The sequence below is a fragment of the Oryx dammah genome, unplaced genomic scaffold (genome assembly GCF_014754425.2).
Source record: "Oryx dammah isolate SB20612 unplaced genomic scaffold, SCBI_Odam_1.1 HiC_scaffold_13, whole genome shotgun sequence".
Lineage (NCBI taxonomy): Eukaryota > Metazoa > Chordata > Mammalia > Artiodactyla > Bovidae > Oryx > Oryx dammah.
In genome coordinates this window covers 53,088,935-53,103,063 of record NW_024070197.1, presented here as the reverse complement: position 1 = coordinate 53,103,063, position 14,129 = coordinate 53,088,935, and positions in this window count along the sequence as shown.

Below are 14,129 nucleotides of genomic sequence, written 5' to 3'. Positions count from 1 at the left end.
CCCGTGGGCTGCATTTACTTTAGGGGGGTGCCCTGGGAGGTGCTTGTCTCTGCTGGGTGAGAGGCAGGAGGGGGTTGATGGTTTGTCCCGGGGGAGGGGTAGGTGTGGAGCTGGGCCTGGCGGGTGCCAAGCACGTGGGTATCTCAACGGCCTGGGCTCCAGTCCCCACCTGCAACACTGGCCCCATGGGTGACCTTGAGTGGGTCCCTCCACCACTGTGCACCTCAGTTTCCCCATCTGAGCCCTGGTGTGCTGAGGGACTGGCAGTGAGGGCTGGGAGAGCCCCCGAGGGCCGAGGGTCTGCCCGGGCCTGGCGCACAGGAGCGCCCTGGAAACTTGTCCCTGTGCCCTTCCCCTTCCACCAGCCAGCACCCGGCTCCAGGCCACTGTCCCCACCCACTTGGCAGGCCCTGCGGGATCAGGTGTCCCAGAGGCGGTGGGCTGAGACCGCCAGGCCTCCCAGCCACACACCTGAGAACCCGCTGGCAGGAATGTTTGCTTAATTAATTGACTTTGCGAGAAGGAGCCTGTCCCCGAGTAAATCTACCAGCAGGCCCCGGTGCTCGCCGCCACCCGACGCGTGGATGCAAGACTAGACTTTAAATAAGGGTGCGGTTATTGTTTGAATAATTGAAGAACGTCGGGGAGACAGCCACCCTCAGCTCACCGTCCTCCCAGCCATGGCCAGCTGGCTCTGGGCTGCCGGCGGCCCCTCAGCGCACAGACGGAGGGGCTCACAGACCTGGGTGCTGGTTGAAGCCCCCCAGCGGCCAGCAGGAGAGGGACTTGATCGAGTGGCCCATTTTCCAGGTTGGGAAACCGAGGCCGGGGAGGTTAAAGGGCAGAGCCCGGGCCTGGGATCCGGCAGCCTGGGCCTAGGGCTGGTCTTGCTTTCCTGAGAGGGGAGGAGATGGCCCCGCTTTCAAAGCTTCTCATGGATGTGATGTTGCACCTATGGAGGCCCACACATCTGCAGGCAGTAGCAACGTTGTGGGGTGCTGGAGAGCGTTTTGCATCATGTTGGAACAGAGTTTCGAGTAAAGCCGCCTCGTGGGCTCCCTGCTCCGCTGTTTGCTCCTGATCCTGCGGTGAGAAGGGCCAGCAGGTGCCCATGGGCCCTACACATTGCAGCCCCTGGATGAACCCCCTCTGAGCAAGCTGGGCTTGGCAAACAGGTCCCAGGAGGGTTCGAGGCCAGAGTGCTGCCCTTCCCCTCCTGCTGGTGATCCACTGCTTCCTTCTGGATGTAAACTGTTTTTTTTTTTTTAAAATTAGTTTTTGTAAATTATCCCTCCAGAAACCAAACAGCCGTTTGAGCTGAAAGAGTAACTAGTGTGTAGTTAGGGGTATGCGGCCATGTCCTGGAGGGGCGATGCCATAGCTGGGGTGCTGACAGCTGACATGGCCCCATCCGACTTTAGACACGTCCACTCACCTGCTCGTACTATCGGGAGGGGGGCACTGCTACCTGCCGTGTTACAGACGGGAGGCCACAGAGGGTGCATGATCCCCCTCCTCACGCAGCAGAGACAGGACATGAGCCTGGCAACCTGAACTGGAACCCAGCTCACGCCCCCAGGGCCCCTTCCCCTGCACCCAGCCCTCCTGCCCACCCCACCTCTCTGGGCCGCCCTTCCAGCTCGTGGTCTCTGCCGTGATGGCCGCCCGAGGTGCCCCCTCCCCTGCCCCCTCCTCCCCGGGCCCAGCTCACCTACAGCTGCCTGGGCACGGCTGCACCTGAGTCAGGCCCGAGGCATGTACCTGCTCAGTCAACCCTGATTCCTCAGCACCTGTCCTAGGCCCCTTGCCAGGGCACCCACCACCCAGATGGTGCGGTCGGGCCCTTCTGCCACTGCACACAAAGGCAGGATTTATGGTTGTCAGGAAACCATCTGGAACATTCTGGGTGACATTCACGCCACCACACCTCCCTGGACACGTGAGGGATAGCTGAGCCCAGAGAAGGGCACCCCAGGGCCGCCCACCCACAGTTCCCTGTGCCCTGGGGGCACCTGTTCTAGTCCTCACTTCCCCCCCCACACCAGGACGACGTAGGCCCAGAGAGGGAGGCCTGCAGTCACACACCGGGGCGGGGCCGGGCTGCAGGTCTGGCCTTTGCGCAGCGGTTCTCACACCAGAGGAGCGGGTCTCTGTCCTCCTCTCTCCCCGGGGCCTGCACCCCGCCTTCATGTCTTCTTGCAGCGCAGGGGAGGGGAGGAGAGGGCCGAGCCGCCCGCCCGCCGCGCCTGGGAGGGCATCCTTCACCCGCAGCCCTGCGCCGCCTCCACCGCATTAAGGACAGACGGATGACGGCTAATGAGCCTGCTCGCACCATTAACACCGGGGAGCCTTGCCGGGATTACCGCTCGCAGCCCGCCGGGGCCTGCTTGTCACTCTCGTGATGGCGCCGCGGCGGCTGGCAGTGCAGCAGGGTGCCCTAATTGTTCCTGTAACTGAAGCCTCCGGCCCCCCTCCCAGGGACCCGCCCCACTCCTGCTCGTCCCTGTGGGTTGAGGGTCCCAGGAGCTGCTGCTGGCAGCCCTCCTGCCCCCCAAGTATCAACTGAGAAGGGGAAGAGCCCCTCTTGTGAAGCCCCCACCCTTGGCCTGGATGGGGGGCCGCCTCCCCTCCGTGGAGGTGGGTCTTGGCTGAAGCCCCCAGGGGCTGGGTTCTGGCCTCGTTTACAGATGAGGGAGGGCCCTGGAGGGTGGTGAACTGCACCCACGCCTCAGCCCCCTCTCACACATGCACATAACACACGCTCGTAACACTCCCTACACACCCACACATGTACATTCTCACATGTGCACACACTCACAGTCACCTGTCTGGGCACGTGTACGCAGGAGCTTACCCTCACCCAGGGGTGCATGGCCCCTCCCCCAGCTTCCCCAAAGTCACCCCTGCCCTCAGGGTAGCTCAGCTCACGGTGGTGTTTCTCCTCTCAGAGGATTCACGATTCTAAACGGATGTGGCCTTCCTCTGTGTAGAGCCCTCGTGGCTCCCTGTAGCTGTGTGGGGTGCTGATTGGGGGTAGGGGTGGAGGTCTGCCAGGGGCGGGGGACCCCAATACAGGGAGTGTTGTGGGTCCGCTAGGACTGGACAGAACTCTCTGAGCGAGCCTCGCTCCCATCACTACAACGACCATCAGCCCCACCCCCAGGGGAGTTCCCATTAATTCAGATCTGGTTTTCAACACAGAAGGGGTGCGCTTACCTGGCCCTGGTAGCTGCACCTTCCTGCTTGTCCAGTAAGCTGGTCACACGTGGCTGGAGAGCAGTGGGTTGAGCACTACCCTTGTGGGCCTGGGTTCCAGGGATTGTGGGAGTTGCCCCGGTTGTGATGGGGTCCTGTCTTTTACCTGGGTGAATTGACTTCATAAACATTTATGGAGGGTTTGTGTGAACCGAGCAAAGCTGAGCTGGCTGCAGCCCACAGCAGCCTCCTGGTTCCTCCCATCTCATCTCCGTGTTACAGGGATACAGGGCCCAGAGAGGCCAGGCGACTTGCCCAGTTCTCACAGCTGGGGACGGCGGGCCGGGATTCAGATGCGAGCCTTCTGGCCCACTTGGGGATCCCTGTGCAGCCTTGAGCAAAGCAGAAGTGGGGGCCAGGCACGCAGCGGGCAGGGCCGTGCCCTTGGGAGACAAGAGAGGTGATGTAATCGGATGTATCCTTGAGGTCTGCCCCGGTTCCTGACTCCTCGGAATTTCCTGAGAGGAGCATCCTTTGTTCTAACGAGGTGACTCTGGGTGGCCTCAGGGTGGGGATGGTCCCCAGCAAAGCCCCCCACCCTCACCCTCCAGAGAGTGAGTACTAGTTGGTCGTGGCTCTGTGACGAAGCCTTCGTAAATATCCCTGGACTACAGAGTTCAAGAGCCTCCAGGTTGGTGGACACGTCCTGTGCAGGAGGTGACATGGCCGCTCCATGAGCACCCTCAGGCCTCGCCCGAGGTCTCTCTTCCATCTACTGTCCTGAATGGCATCCTTTACGATAGCTAGAAAAGTAAAGCGTCTCCTTGAGTTCTGTGAGCCCTTCTGGCAAGCGAAGGACCACCGAGCAAGGGTCGTGGGAGCCTCGGATTTGTAGCTGGTGGAGCATGGACGTGATGCAGAGGTGTGAGCAGAGACGATCCCCCTTTAGGAAGTAAGGGCTGTGCGCACTCTGGCAGGGGGTCATCCGGGTAGCCCCAAGGAGGCAGGGAACCTGCCTGACCTTGGACAGTCAACTTGTCCTCTGACTCTCAGCCAGCCTGATCCCTGAGACCAGGGTGTCTGGTCCCTGAGGCCGGGGTTCCTGGCCTCTAAAGGGCTGTTGAGGCCGCAGGGACCTGTCACCGATGCCCTCTGCGTCTCCTCGTCACTCCCCTTGGCCCTCTGCAGGACAGCGGCATCGGCAGTGGGGTCAGGAAGCAGAGGCAGCCCCTCTGCCCAGCCCCAAAGGCTTCCAGCAGGAGAGGAAAGGTGAGCCTGGGAGAATGGACTCAGATCATCCAGGGAGCCAGTGCCCAGCCTCACAGCGCCCTCGCAGGTGGCCCCCCGCCGTCTGAGTAAGGATGGAGGCAAAGGGTAAACAGAGCTGGAGCCAGGAGCACGCTTCCCGGCCAAGTCTGTCCTCCTGGAGGGCCAGGCCCCGCCCACCTCACTGTCCCATTGGTCCTTCTGGCTGCTGTTCCCACACCAGTAGCCTCATTCTCTGGCAGTCTTTACTCCATTCAGCTTCTCCGCTCCCCTCCATTTATTAAACTCCTGCTGTGTGCTTACACTTATGCTCAGCGTCTGGAGGGAGGCTGCAGGACCTGACCCCTGGTCTGTGTGACTCATTCACTCATTCGTGCTCCAGATGCAGAGCTCTAGGCAGCGATAACCTCTAGGTAACTCAGGGTCTAGTTGAGAGAGAATTTTCTGAGTTATTCCAATTCTCACAGCGCAGTGTTAAGCTAATGAGTTTGGTTGCAGAATGCTCACAGCCAAGGAGAGGACAGATGTACAGATGACTCAAGTTCATGGTGGGAAATGCCACAAGAGAGCGAAGTATAGGATGCTCTAAGAGCAGGCTTTCTAGAAGCCATGAATTTGAACTGGAGTTTTGAAGGATGCCTAGGAGTTCTTGAGGCTGAAAACATAGAATGTAGTGTTCAAAACTGTGGAGAAGGGTCTTGTGGAAAAATTTGAGCAGATCAGTAGGCAAGGGCAAAAGAGGGAAGGTTGGGGAGAGGTGAGTGATCTCTTGGAGTCGAGGCAGGGGTTGGGCCTGGAAAATGTGTCGTGTTTGGTCAGTGATGGGAGGAAAGGTAAGAATGCTTACTCCAAAAGCCTCCCAGGGGCTGATTTGGTGTGATGAGAAATCGGCAGTTCTGTATGCTTTCATTTTTTCATTCTTACCTTTTTTTTGGTATTGATTCCTTTTGCCATGGTACAAAATGCCACATGGAAATATGACTGTAGTACAGCTTTCCAGTAGAACTTCTGATGATGGAAAATGTCCTGCATCTGTGGTGTCCTGTCCTAGCTACGAGTGCTTCTTGAGACCGAAGAATGGAATTTCAAATTTTATTTGATGTAAATCAGCTTGAATTTGAATTCCAGTCACTGCCTGTGGCTAGGGGGTGCTATACTGGACAGCAGAGCTCTGGAGGGAAAGTGAAGCCACTTTCCTGTCCCCAGCTACCCCACTGTCTGTCTCGATGAGCTTTGGAGCAGGGCTGATGGATTGTTCTGAACGATGACCCTGCAGGAAGGTGCTTGAACTGTTCCCCACACTGCTCTCACTTCTCGGTAGGTGCTGTGGGCTCATCCCAGCCGCCAAAGAAGCCTGCCAGGGAGCCAGGTGGCTTGTGGCTTGGGAACCCGTCTGGCCTCCGCAGGTGCTCAGAACAGGCTGCAAAAGCCCCCGGCGAAGAGAGGCGGCTGACACGTCCCCTCTGCAGGAGCAGGTGCAGCCCACAGACCCAGGCACGTGGGTCCATCGCCCTGCCGCGAGCCTGGCCTCCCTGGTTCAGTTACTGACCAGCCAAGGGCCCCCTTTAGAAAAAAATTGGGGGAGTTCTCTGGTGGGCCGTTGTTAGGACTCGACGCTTTCACTGCCAGGAGAAGGCTGTGTGTGACAGGAGAAGATTGATTGGTGCAGCCAGAAGCCAAGGGTGCCCAGAGCCACCAGGAGCTGGAAGAGGCAGGAAGGAGGCTCCCAAGGCCCTGCCCAAACCCTCAGTTTCAGACCTCTGGCCCCCAGAACGTGAAAGAATGCATTTCTGTTGTTTGAGGCCCCGTCTGTGGCCCAGGCAGTACACAGAGGGTGTGGGGCACGCTCCTGGCCTTGGCCTGCTGGGCGGCCAGCTGTGCCACTGGCTCCACGTGAGCGCCTCCCACAGGCTGGGGCTTCCAGAAACACCTTGTATCGTCCATCTCAGCTGGAGGAGACCAGCACGGCTCCCAGTCCTCATTCACTCAGGGTGCGTGCTCAGTAGCTCAGTCTGACTCCTTGAGACTCTATGGGCCATAGCTCACCAGGCTCCTCTGTCCATGGGGTTCTCCAGGCAAGAATACTGGAGCAGTTGGCTATTTCCTTCTCCTGGGGATCTTCCCGACCCAGGGGTCCAACCCGCGTCTCTTGCATGGCAGGCAGGTTCTTTACCACTGCACCACCTGGGCGGGGAAAGCCTCTAATGGAAGAAAGGGGTTACCTGAGACCCAGGAGACCCATCTGTCCAAGAATCTGCTCACTGATTTGCACCCGTTGACCTCAGTTTCTTCATCTGAAAAGGGGCCACAGGATGGGGCAGGTGGTGTCTGCAGAGCGTCCATCCCAGCAATGTCCTTGGAGGCCCAGATTATGAACTTGACCTTCCAGGCTCAGGTACAGCCCCCTGAGATGTCCAGAGGCAGGAGTCGCTGACAAGAGGCAAGCGGACTAGGAGATGGCTCTCAAGGCTGTTGCCATGGCAATGCCAGCCCACTCCCAGGCCTGCCCCCCTTGCCCTCCAGCACTCGCCGCCCTCTTGAAGGTGCCAGCCCAGCCCCGTTGACCACAGAGGGGCACCCTGAGTGGAGGCGGCCACACACTGTCAGGGGCTGGGGTGCCCGACCTCAATCCCAGGGCCGGGCGGCAGTGTTGCTGACACCCCAGCTGTAGCTCGGAGCAGCGTATCCATCAATATAAGAGGAGGCTCAGTGCAGTAATAGCGTGGGGCCTGCCGGGCAATTGATTTAAATCATTTTATAGAGAACCTATGTAAAATAAAAAGCCTTTAATCACATTTGTATCCATTTCCAGGCTCAGTAAATCAATTTGAATTGAGCTGGGTGCCACGGTTACAGCTGATTAGCGTGTGTATATATGGTCAAATTAATGCCGGCCAAGTCTGCCGGATAGTGCAGGGCCGTCAGATCCTGCCTGGCCCTGCCCGTTCTCGCGGGGGCGGGGGGGCCGCAGGGCAGGTGTCTCTTCCCCTCCCTCTGGCCGCCTGGTCCCCCAGCTCTGCTTCCAGTGGGTCCTGTGGGTGCCATGTGCCGCCCCCAGCCCATGAGCAGCATCTGTGCAGTCCCTCCCCAGCTGAGCCTCGGATGGGCTGCCCCCCACCCCCACCCGCGATCACGCGGGCAGCAGGCGCTGACTGAGCCCTCCTCTGGGTGCACCCCTGGGCCCAGGAGAAGGGACCCGGGATCCATCTGCTGTTTGCCCAGTATTTGTGGAGCACCTAGGCCATGCCAGAGCTGCACTGATAGCAGGCCGTGCCTGCAGAGACAGATGATGACCCCGGTACATCCACACGGGAGCTGGGGTGGGGGAGGCGCGGGTGCTTCAAGGAGGAGTGAGTGGATGGGGAGGGTGGTGTCTGAGGGAGGCCCCAGGCAGAGGGAGCAGGCAGAGCTGAGGTTGGAGAGGGCTTCGAGGGGGCTCGGGCTGGGCCACAGGTGCGTGGGCATCCTTGGAGGGTTGGGCAGGGGCAGGCGTGCCCCTCCAGCCGTGGTGCTTGGGATGAAGACCAGAAGCAGGGGGGCCTAGCAAGGGAGGAGAGGAGAGAAAGGCCGAGGGGTCCCCTCCTCCTAGGATGGGGTGAGCTGAGTAGGGCCAGAGAATTGGAAATGGGGGACACACTGGGGCCTGGCTGCCTGCAGCCCAGTGCCCCTCACTTGGGGGCACAGTCCTCGGCCGTGTCTAACAGCTCGGTGGCGGCTGTGGCCTGTGTGTACAGGAGGGCCCCTCTCCCTCCTATGTCCTGGTCCCCACCTAGGTTGCCGGTTGGCTCAGGGCTCCCTGGGGCGTCTGGGGCATCTTTCTGCTTGCCCGGCACCCCTGACATGTGGAGAGCTGACCCCTGGGTGGCAGCCAGGCCCAGAGAGAGCTGGCTGTCTCTGCCCTTGAGGGCTGCACCCGCCCCGCAGAGGCTGTGGGTGCCAAGTGGGCCTCACCGGCGCACCAACTCGCCTTGCTTGTGCTCCTCAAAAGTAGCTTCTCGTTGAGGATGTGGGGCCTTTGTGTTTGATCTGAAAGTAAGCTGTGTGACCCTTTAAAGGGTTTGCTGCTGCCCAGACAGGCCTGTGCAGGGGTCTCCTCTGTCCTGCTCCGGAGGGTCCCTCATCCCATCCCACAAACCTAGTGGATGCCTGCCGTTCAGATTCTGTCTCCCAGGTGGAGCCTTGCCCGTCTCACCTCACTGGTGTTTTCCAAGAGTTCCCACAACAGCAGCGTCACCAGTAATGCCTTACCTCGTCCTTAGGAAACACCACCTCTGTTCTCAGGGCCCCAGCCCTATTAACTCATTTAGTACACTCAAAAAGTGCGTGGGGCAGATAGTTTTATATCCTGTTTATAAAACGGAGGCCCAGAGACCTTTGGTAACTTGCTTGAGGTTGCCCAGCTTGGAAGTGGCTGGGCCGGGATTTGAGCCCAGGCAGTTTCCAGGTATCAAGCCATAAAGCTGTGCCCGCTGCTTCCTGGTGGTGACGTGCACTTGGGCTTCTCCTCGGAGGACTCTGTCCTGGGCCAGCAGTGACATAGGACCTGAGGATGCCTGTGCTGACGCTGGACTCAGGTCACGCCAGTGCCTCCTCCAGGCTCTGTGCCTGGAGCAGGACACAGCAAGGATCCAGGTAGACACCTGCGCCCGCCTGTGTGGAAGGAGGGGCCGTCTGACAGCAACGCACGGATGATGGGGGGGTCAACGCAGTGGTGATGCACAGCAAGAAGACAAACGCAGCCAGGACAGAGGATAGAGAGCCGGGGCTGATGTCAGCAGGATGGGCAGGGGAGGGACTGAAGGAGACCAGAAGTGGCCGTGACCTTGAGCAGAGGCCGGCAGGAAGTCAGTGAGCGGGCCTGTGATACCCACCCGGGAAGGGTGCCCCAGTGAGCTGGGGCAGCGTGTGCCAAGGTCACGGGGCAAGCCTTTCCCTCAGCGCCTTCCCAGTTAACCTGGTTTCACATTCCAAATTTTTAGTCTCCTAGGGCTGCCGTAGCAAATTACGCCAAACTAGGTGTCTTAAGGGGCTTCCCAGGTGGCCCTCGTGGTAAAGAATCCGCCTGCAACGCAGGTGTGACATGAGACGTGGGTTTGATCCCTGGGACGGGAAGATCCCCTGGAGGAGGGCATGGCAACCCACTCCAGTGTTCCTGCCTAGAGAACCCCATGGAAAGAGGAGCAGAGGAGCCTGGCGGGCTGCAGTCCATAGTGTTGGACACAGTTGGACGTGACTGAAGGGACTGAGCCCACACAGGTGTCTTAAAACAACAGAAGTTTTGTTCCATCTCAGTTCTGGAGGCCAGAAGTTTGAGATCAAGGTGACGGCCGGGCTGTGCTCCTCCAAAGGCTCTAGGGATGGGTCCTTGCCCACCTCTCCCAGCTTCTCGGTGTCTCTCGGATGTCAACACATCCTTCCTGTCTCTGCTGTCACACAGCCATCTTCTTACAAGGACACCGGGCATGTTGGATCTGGGGCCTCCCCCGTCCAGGATGACCTCATCCTAACTAATGACGTCTGCAAAGACCCTGTTTCCAAGTAGGGTCACATCCTGAGGTTCTGGGTGGTCATGAAGTTGCAGGGGACACTCTTTGCCCCAACTACAGACTCGGATTGCTGGAAGGAGCTTTGGGGCTTACCAGGCAAGACCCTCACATCCGATGAGCCCAAGAGCCCTGTGCCTCAGGGGCGGCCCTGCCCGCAGTGAGGAGGTGGCTGGCGGGTGGGCCCTGTGCCCAATCCATTGTGCCGCCTGAAAACAGGGCTGGATGGCAGGGAGGTGACCGCAGGGTGAGTGGGCAGAACCTTGACCTGGCCTGGCTCCCGAAGTTTCTAGGTCAGGCCAGCAGCCCTCCCCCGCTTGTGAGCACGCCAGGCTCTTTCTGGCACTACCTTATTGAGGGCAGTGCTGGTGTTGTGTGGCCCTACTGGGGCGAGGAGGGAGAGGAGGGAAGGCCTGGAATGGCAGTGTCCCATCCCCTAGAGCTCTTGGGAGATCCTGTCCCAAGGCAGGGGAATTCCATCAGGAGAGGAAGGGCCTTGGACCTGGAGCCCAGGCCCCCCAGGCAAGTTGCTCAGACCCTGGGGGCTTCTGGGCCCTTTGCTCTTAGACAAGGGCTGACAAAAGACATCCCCGTCTCCCTGGGTTTTGAGACTCAAATGAGAATGTGCTTTGAAATCTGTAAACTGGTGAGGGATATTAAGACCTCATCATAGCCTCCGGGAGACTGGGAGAAAAAGAGAGGCCGAGTCTGTGACCCCAGGAGACAGTTGGCCCCGCTGGAAAGGACATGGGAGCCAGGAGACCTGGGGGTAATTCGTCCAACGTCCCTGAGTCTCTGACTCCTCATTTGTCAGAAGCCACGGCCAGCACCTGCCTCCGAGCATCAGCAGGCGGCCCCAGCGAATCGATCGTTCTTGAGGCCAGAATTGGCTTCCCCGGCTCACGATGGGGCCAGATGCTTGTACGTGTGGGGGAGTCAGGGCACTGCCCAGGGCAGGGGTCTCCTGCTTCATTTCCCTGGGGGCCGGGCCCGCGGTGGCAGTGACTTGACCCCGCTCCCCAGAGGTGAAAGGTCCCCACTTTGCAGCCGGCAGTAATTCCCAGAACCATCCATCTCCCACCGCCCTGCGCCTCCAGGTGCCATTGTCGTCGAGATGAGCGATGGGCGTCTCTCTCACGGGCCTGGGGACAGAGTGGGGAGGAATTGCTACAACAGGTCTAAGCCGCATGAGTGATGGTGTTTGCATCACTGCTGCCCGGGGGCCGCCAGGACCAACAGTGCCAGGGCCGAGACTTCACCGAGAGCAGGAGAATGAATATCGCGTGAAGCTTCCAAAGAAGGAAGGGTCGTGGCTCCCGGGAGACCACCGAAGGGCATGCCCAGGAGGGAGTGGGGACAGGAAGGCCAGGCCCTGGGATGTGTCTGTGAGTCTTCAGCCAGGCCAGCCCCACAGCTGATGAAGGGCTGGCGATTTTTGCTGGCCAAAGGCAGAAATAGAATTGGGGAGAAATTGACTCATTTGGGGTTGGGAGCTGGAACCATGCTATCAGTGGCAAATAGCAGCAGCAGGACTGAAAGATTCAAAACCTGTAATTCCAAGGCAGGTTCCCTGGAGTACAGGTGAGGCTGGCTGTGGGAGGGGGCGGGGCCGGGAGAGGGAGGGGCCGGAGCGCAGAGGGGCTTCGCCAAGTGTCCCTGCCCACCCCCCTCACCCCTGCCGCTGGTTGTCCCCAGAGGCCCCGCCAGTGGAGTGTTTCATAGCCCCCTTTGTGTCTGCTTTTTCTAGTCCCACTGAGCTGTCACTTAGCATTGCTCCTTGAGGACCTGGGTGCTCTGCTGAGCTTGGGTCTGGTCTTAACCCCATTCCTCCTCAACCTTTCCTTTACATCAGCAAACAGATGGCAGCGGGGACTTGGGATCCCCACATGTGTGTGTCAGAAGTCATGTGCCCCGAGTCAGAGGCTTCCACCTTGGGGCCTTGGTTTCCTCCTCTATGTAAAGTGGGGCTGTGGATCCAGCCGTAGGGTCGTGGACGGTCAGAACACGAGAGACTGCATGCGTGAGTTCTTCCGCCCAGCGCGGGCGCCCTGCCCCCTAGGAGGCACCTGGGCGCTACTTTCTGTCACTGTCCCTCCTGTGACTGTGTTCTTCTCCTGATGCAAGAGTCAAGCACCTGTGAGCCTGGCCCTGCACAGCTGGGCGGCAGCGTGGGGCGGTAGGTAACTCCTCCTCGGCTTGCTTACATCTGAATCCCAGCTGCAGAGACCCACCCTCCAAGTGGGGTCCCAGCAGCAAGCTCCGGGGGTCTGCACGAGATCACTGCCCACAGCTGACTCGGGGTCTTAGGGTCAGGGAACCCCAGGATTGGACACACTGCTGTCCTCAGTGTTGGCCCAGTGCCCACGTGGTCTCAGCACCCAGCACAGGTGTTTTTGGTCCTCATGGCCTCCCTGTGAGGGTGGTGCTCTGGTTATCCCCATTTTGCAGGTGGGGAAATGGAGGCCCGGGGAGCTGCTGTGGCTTTGCCTGAAGTCTCCCTGCTGGGGGGTGGGTGATCCAGGCTCTGGGACTCATGCCCTGCCTGCTCTGCCTCTGCTGTCCACCTTTGGGGGCGGGGCAGGGGTACCTGGGCCCAGAATCCAAGGACTGGTGGAGAAGGGGCAGCGCTGGTGTGTAGGTGATGGGAGCCAGAAGCATACAGTGCTACCCATTCCGGGGGGCCTCAGCCCTGCACGTCAGTGCCCTGACCTGCTGCAGTGCTGTTCCTCATTCCCGTCACCAGCGTGCATGCACACCCAGAGACACACATGCACACAGAAACATGCATTCACACACACACGCACATGCATGCGTAGGCATATACACATGCAAGCGTGCGCTCACAGACATACACATGCATACACCTGCACACGTGCTACCTGCACATACATGTATCACATGCAGGTGTGACGCACGTATCACACCTGCATGTGCATGCACACTGTATGCACACACATGTACAGCACAGATGTGATGCACATACTACACCCACGTGTGCACACACACACACACCACACACACGTGTATCACACAGATGTGACACATGTGCTACACCCACCCCCCCACACACTACATGCACATATGTGTGTCACACAGATGTTACACGCTCACGTGCATGTGCATACACGTGCACACTCCACATGCATACATATATCACACAGCTGTGCTACACATACTACACCCGTGAGCGTGCACATACACACTACACTCGCACGCACGTATCACACAGCTGTGACATGTGCCTGCATGCACACACACACACTACATGTACACACACATATCACACAGAGATATGACACATGTACTATACCCGTGCACACACACAGACATACCCACATGCACACATCGTACACAGATGTGACACATGTACTACACCTGTGTGGACACAGGCACACTACACGCATGTACACGTGCCACACAGATGCGACACACATACTGCACCTGCACACACACGCACCACACCGCATACATATATCACACACAGATGTGACACGTGTACTACACCTGTGCACCCATACGTACACACTACATGCACATGCACACATCACACACAGATGTGAAACTCCTGTACACCTACACACTAGACACACATGCACACATCACACAGATGTGACACACATACACACTACACGCACATGCACATATCACACACAGATGTGACACACCTATACACATACTACACGCACATGCACACATCACACACAGATGTGACACGCCTACACATACACACTACACGCACATGCACACATCACACACAGATGTGACACTCCTGCACACCTACACACTAGACACACATGCACACATCACACAGATGTGACACACCTACACACATACACACTACACGCACATGCACACATCACACAGATGTGACACACCTACACACATACACACTACACGCACATGCACACATCACATAGATGTGACACACCTACACACATACACACTACACGCACATGCACACATCACACAGATGTGACACACCTATACACACACTACACACACATGCACACATCACACAGAGATGTGACACACATACACACTACACGCACATGCACACATCACACAGAGATGTGACACACATACACACTACACGCACATGCACACATCTGTGTGATGTGTGCATGT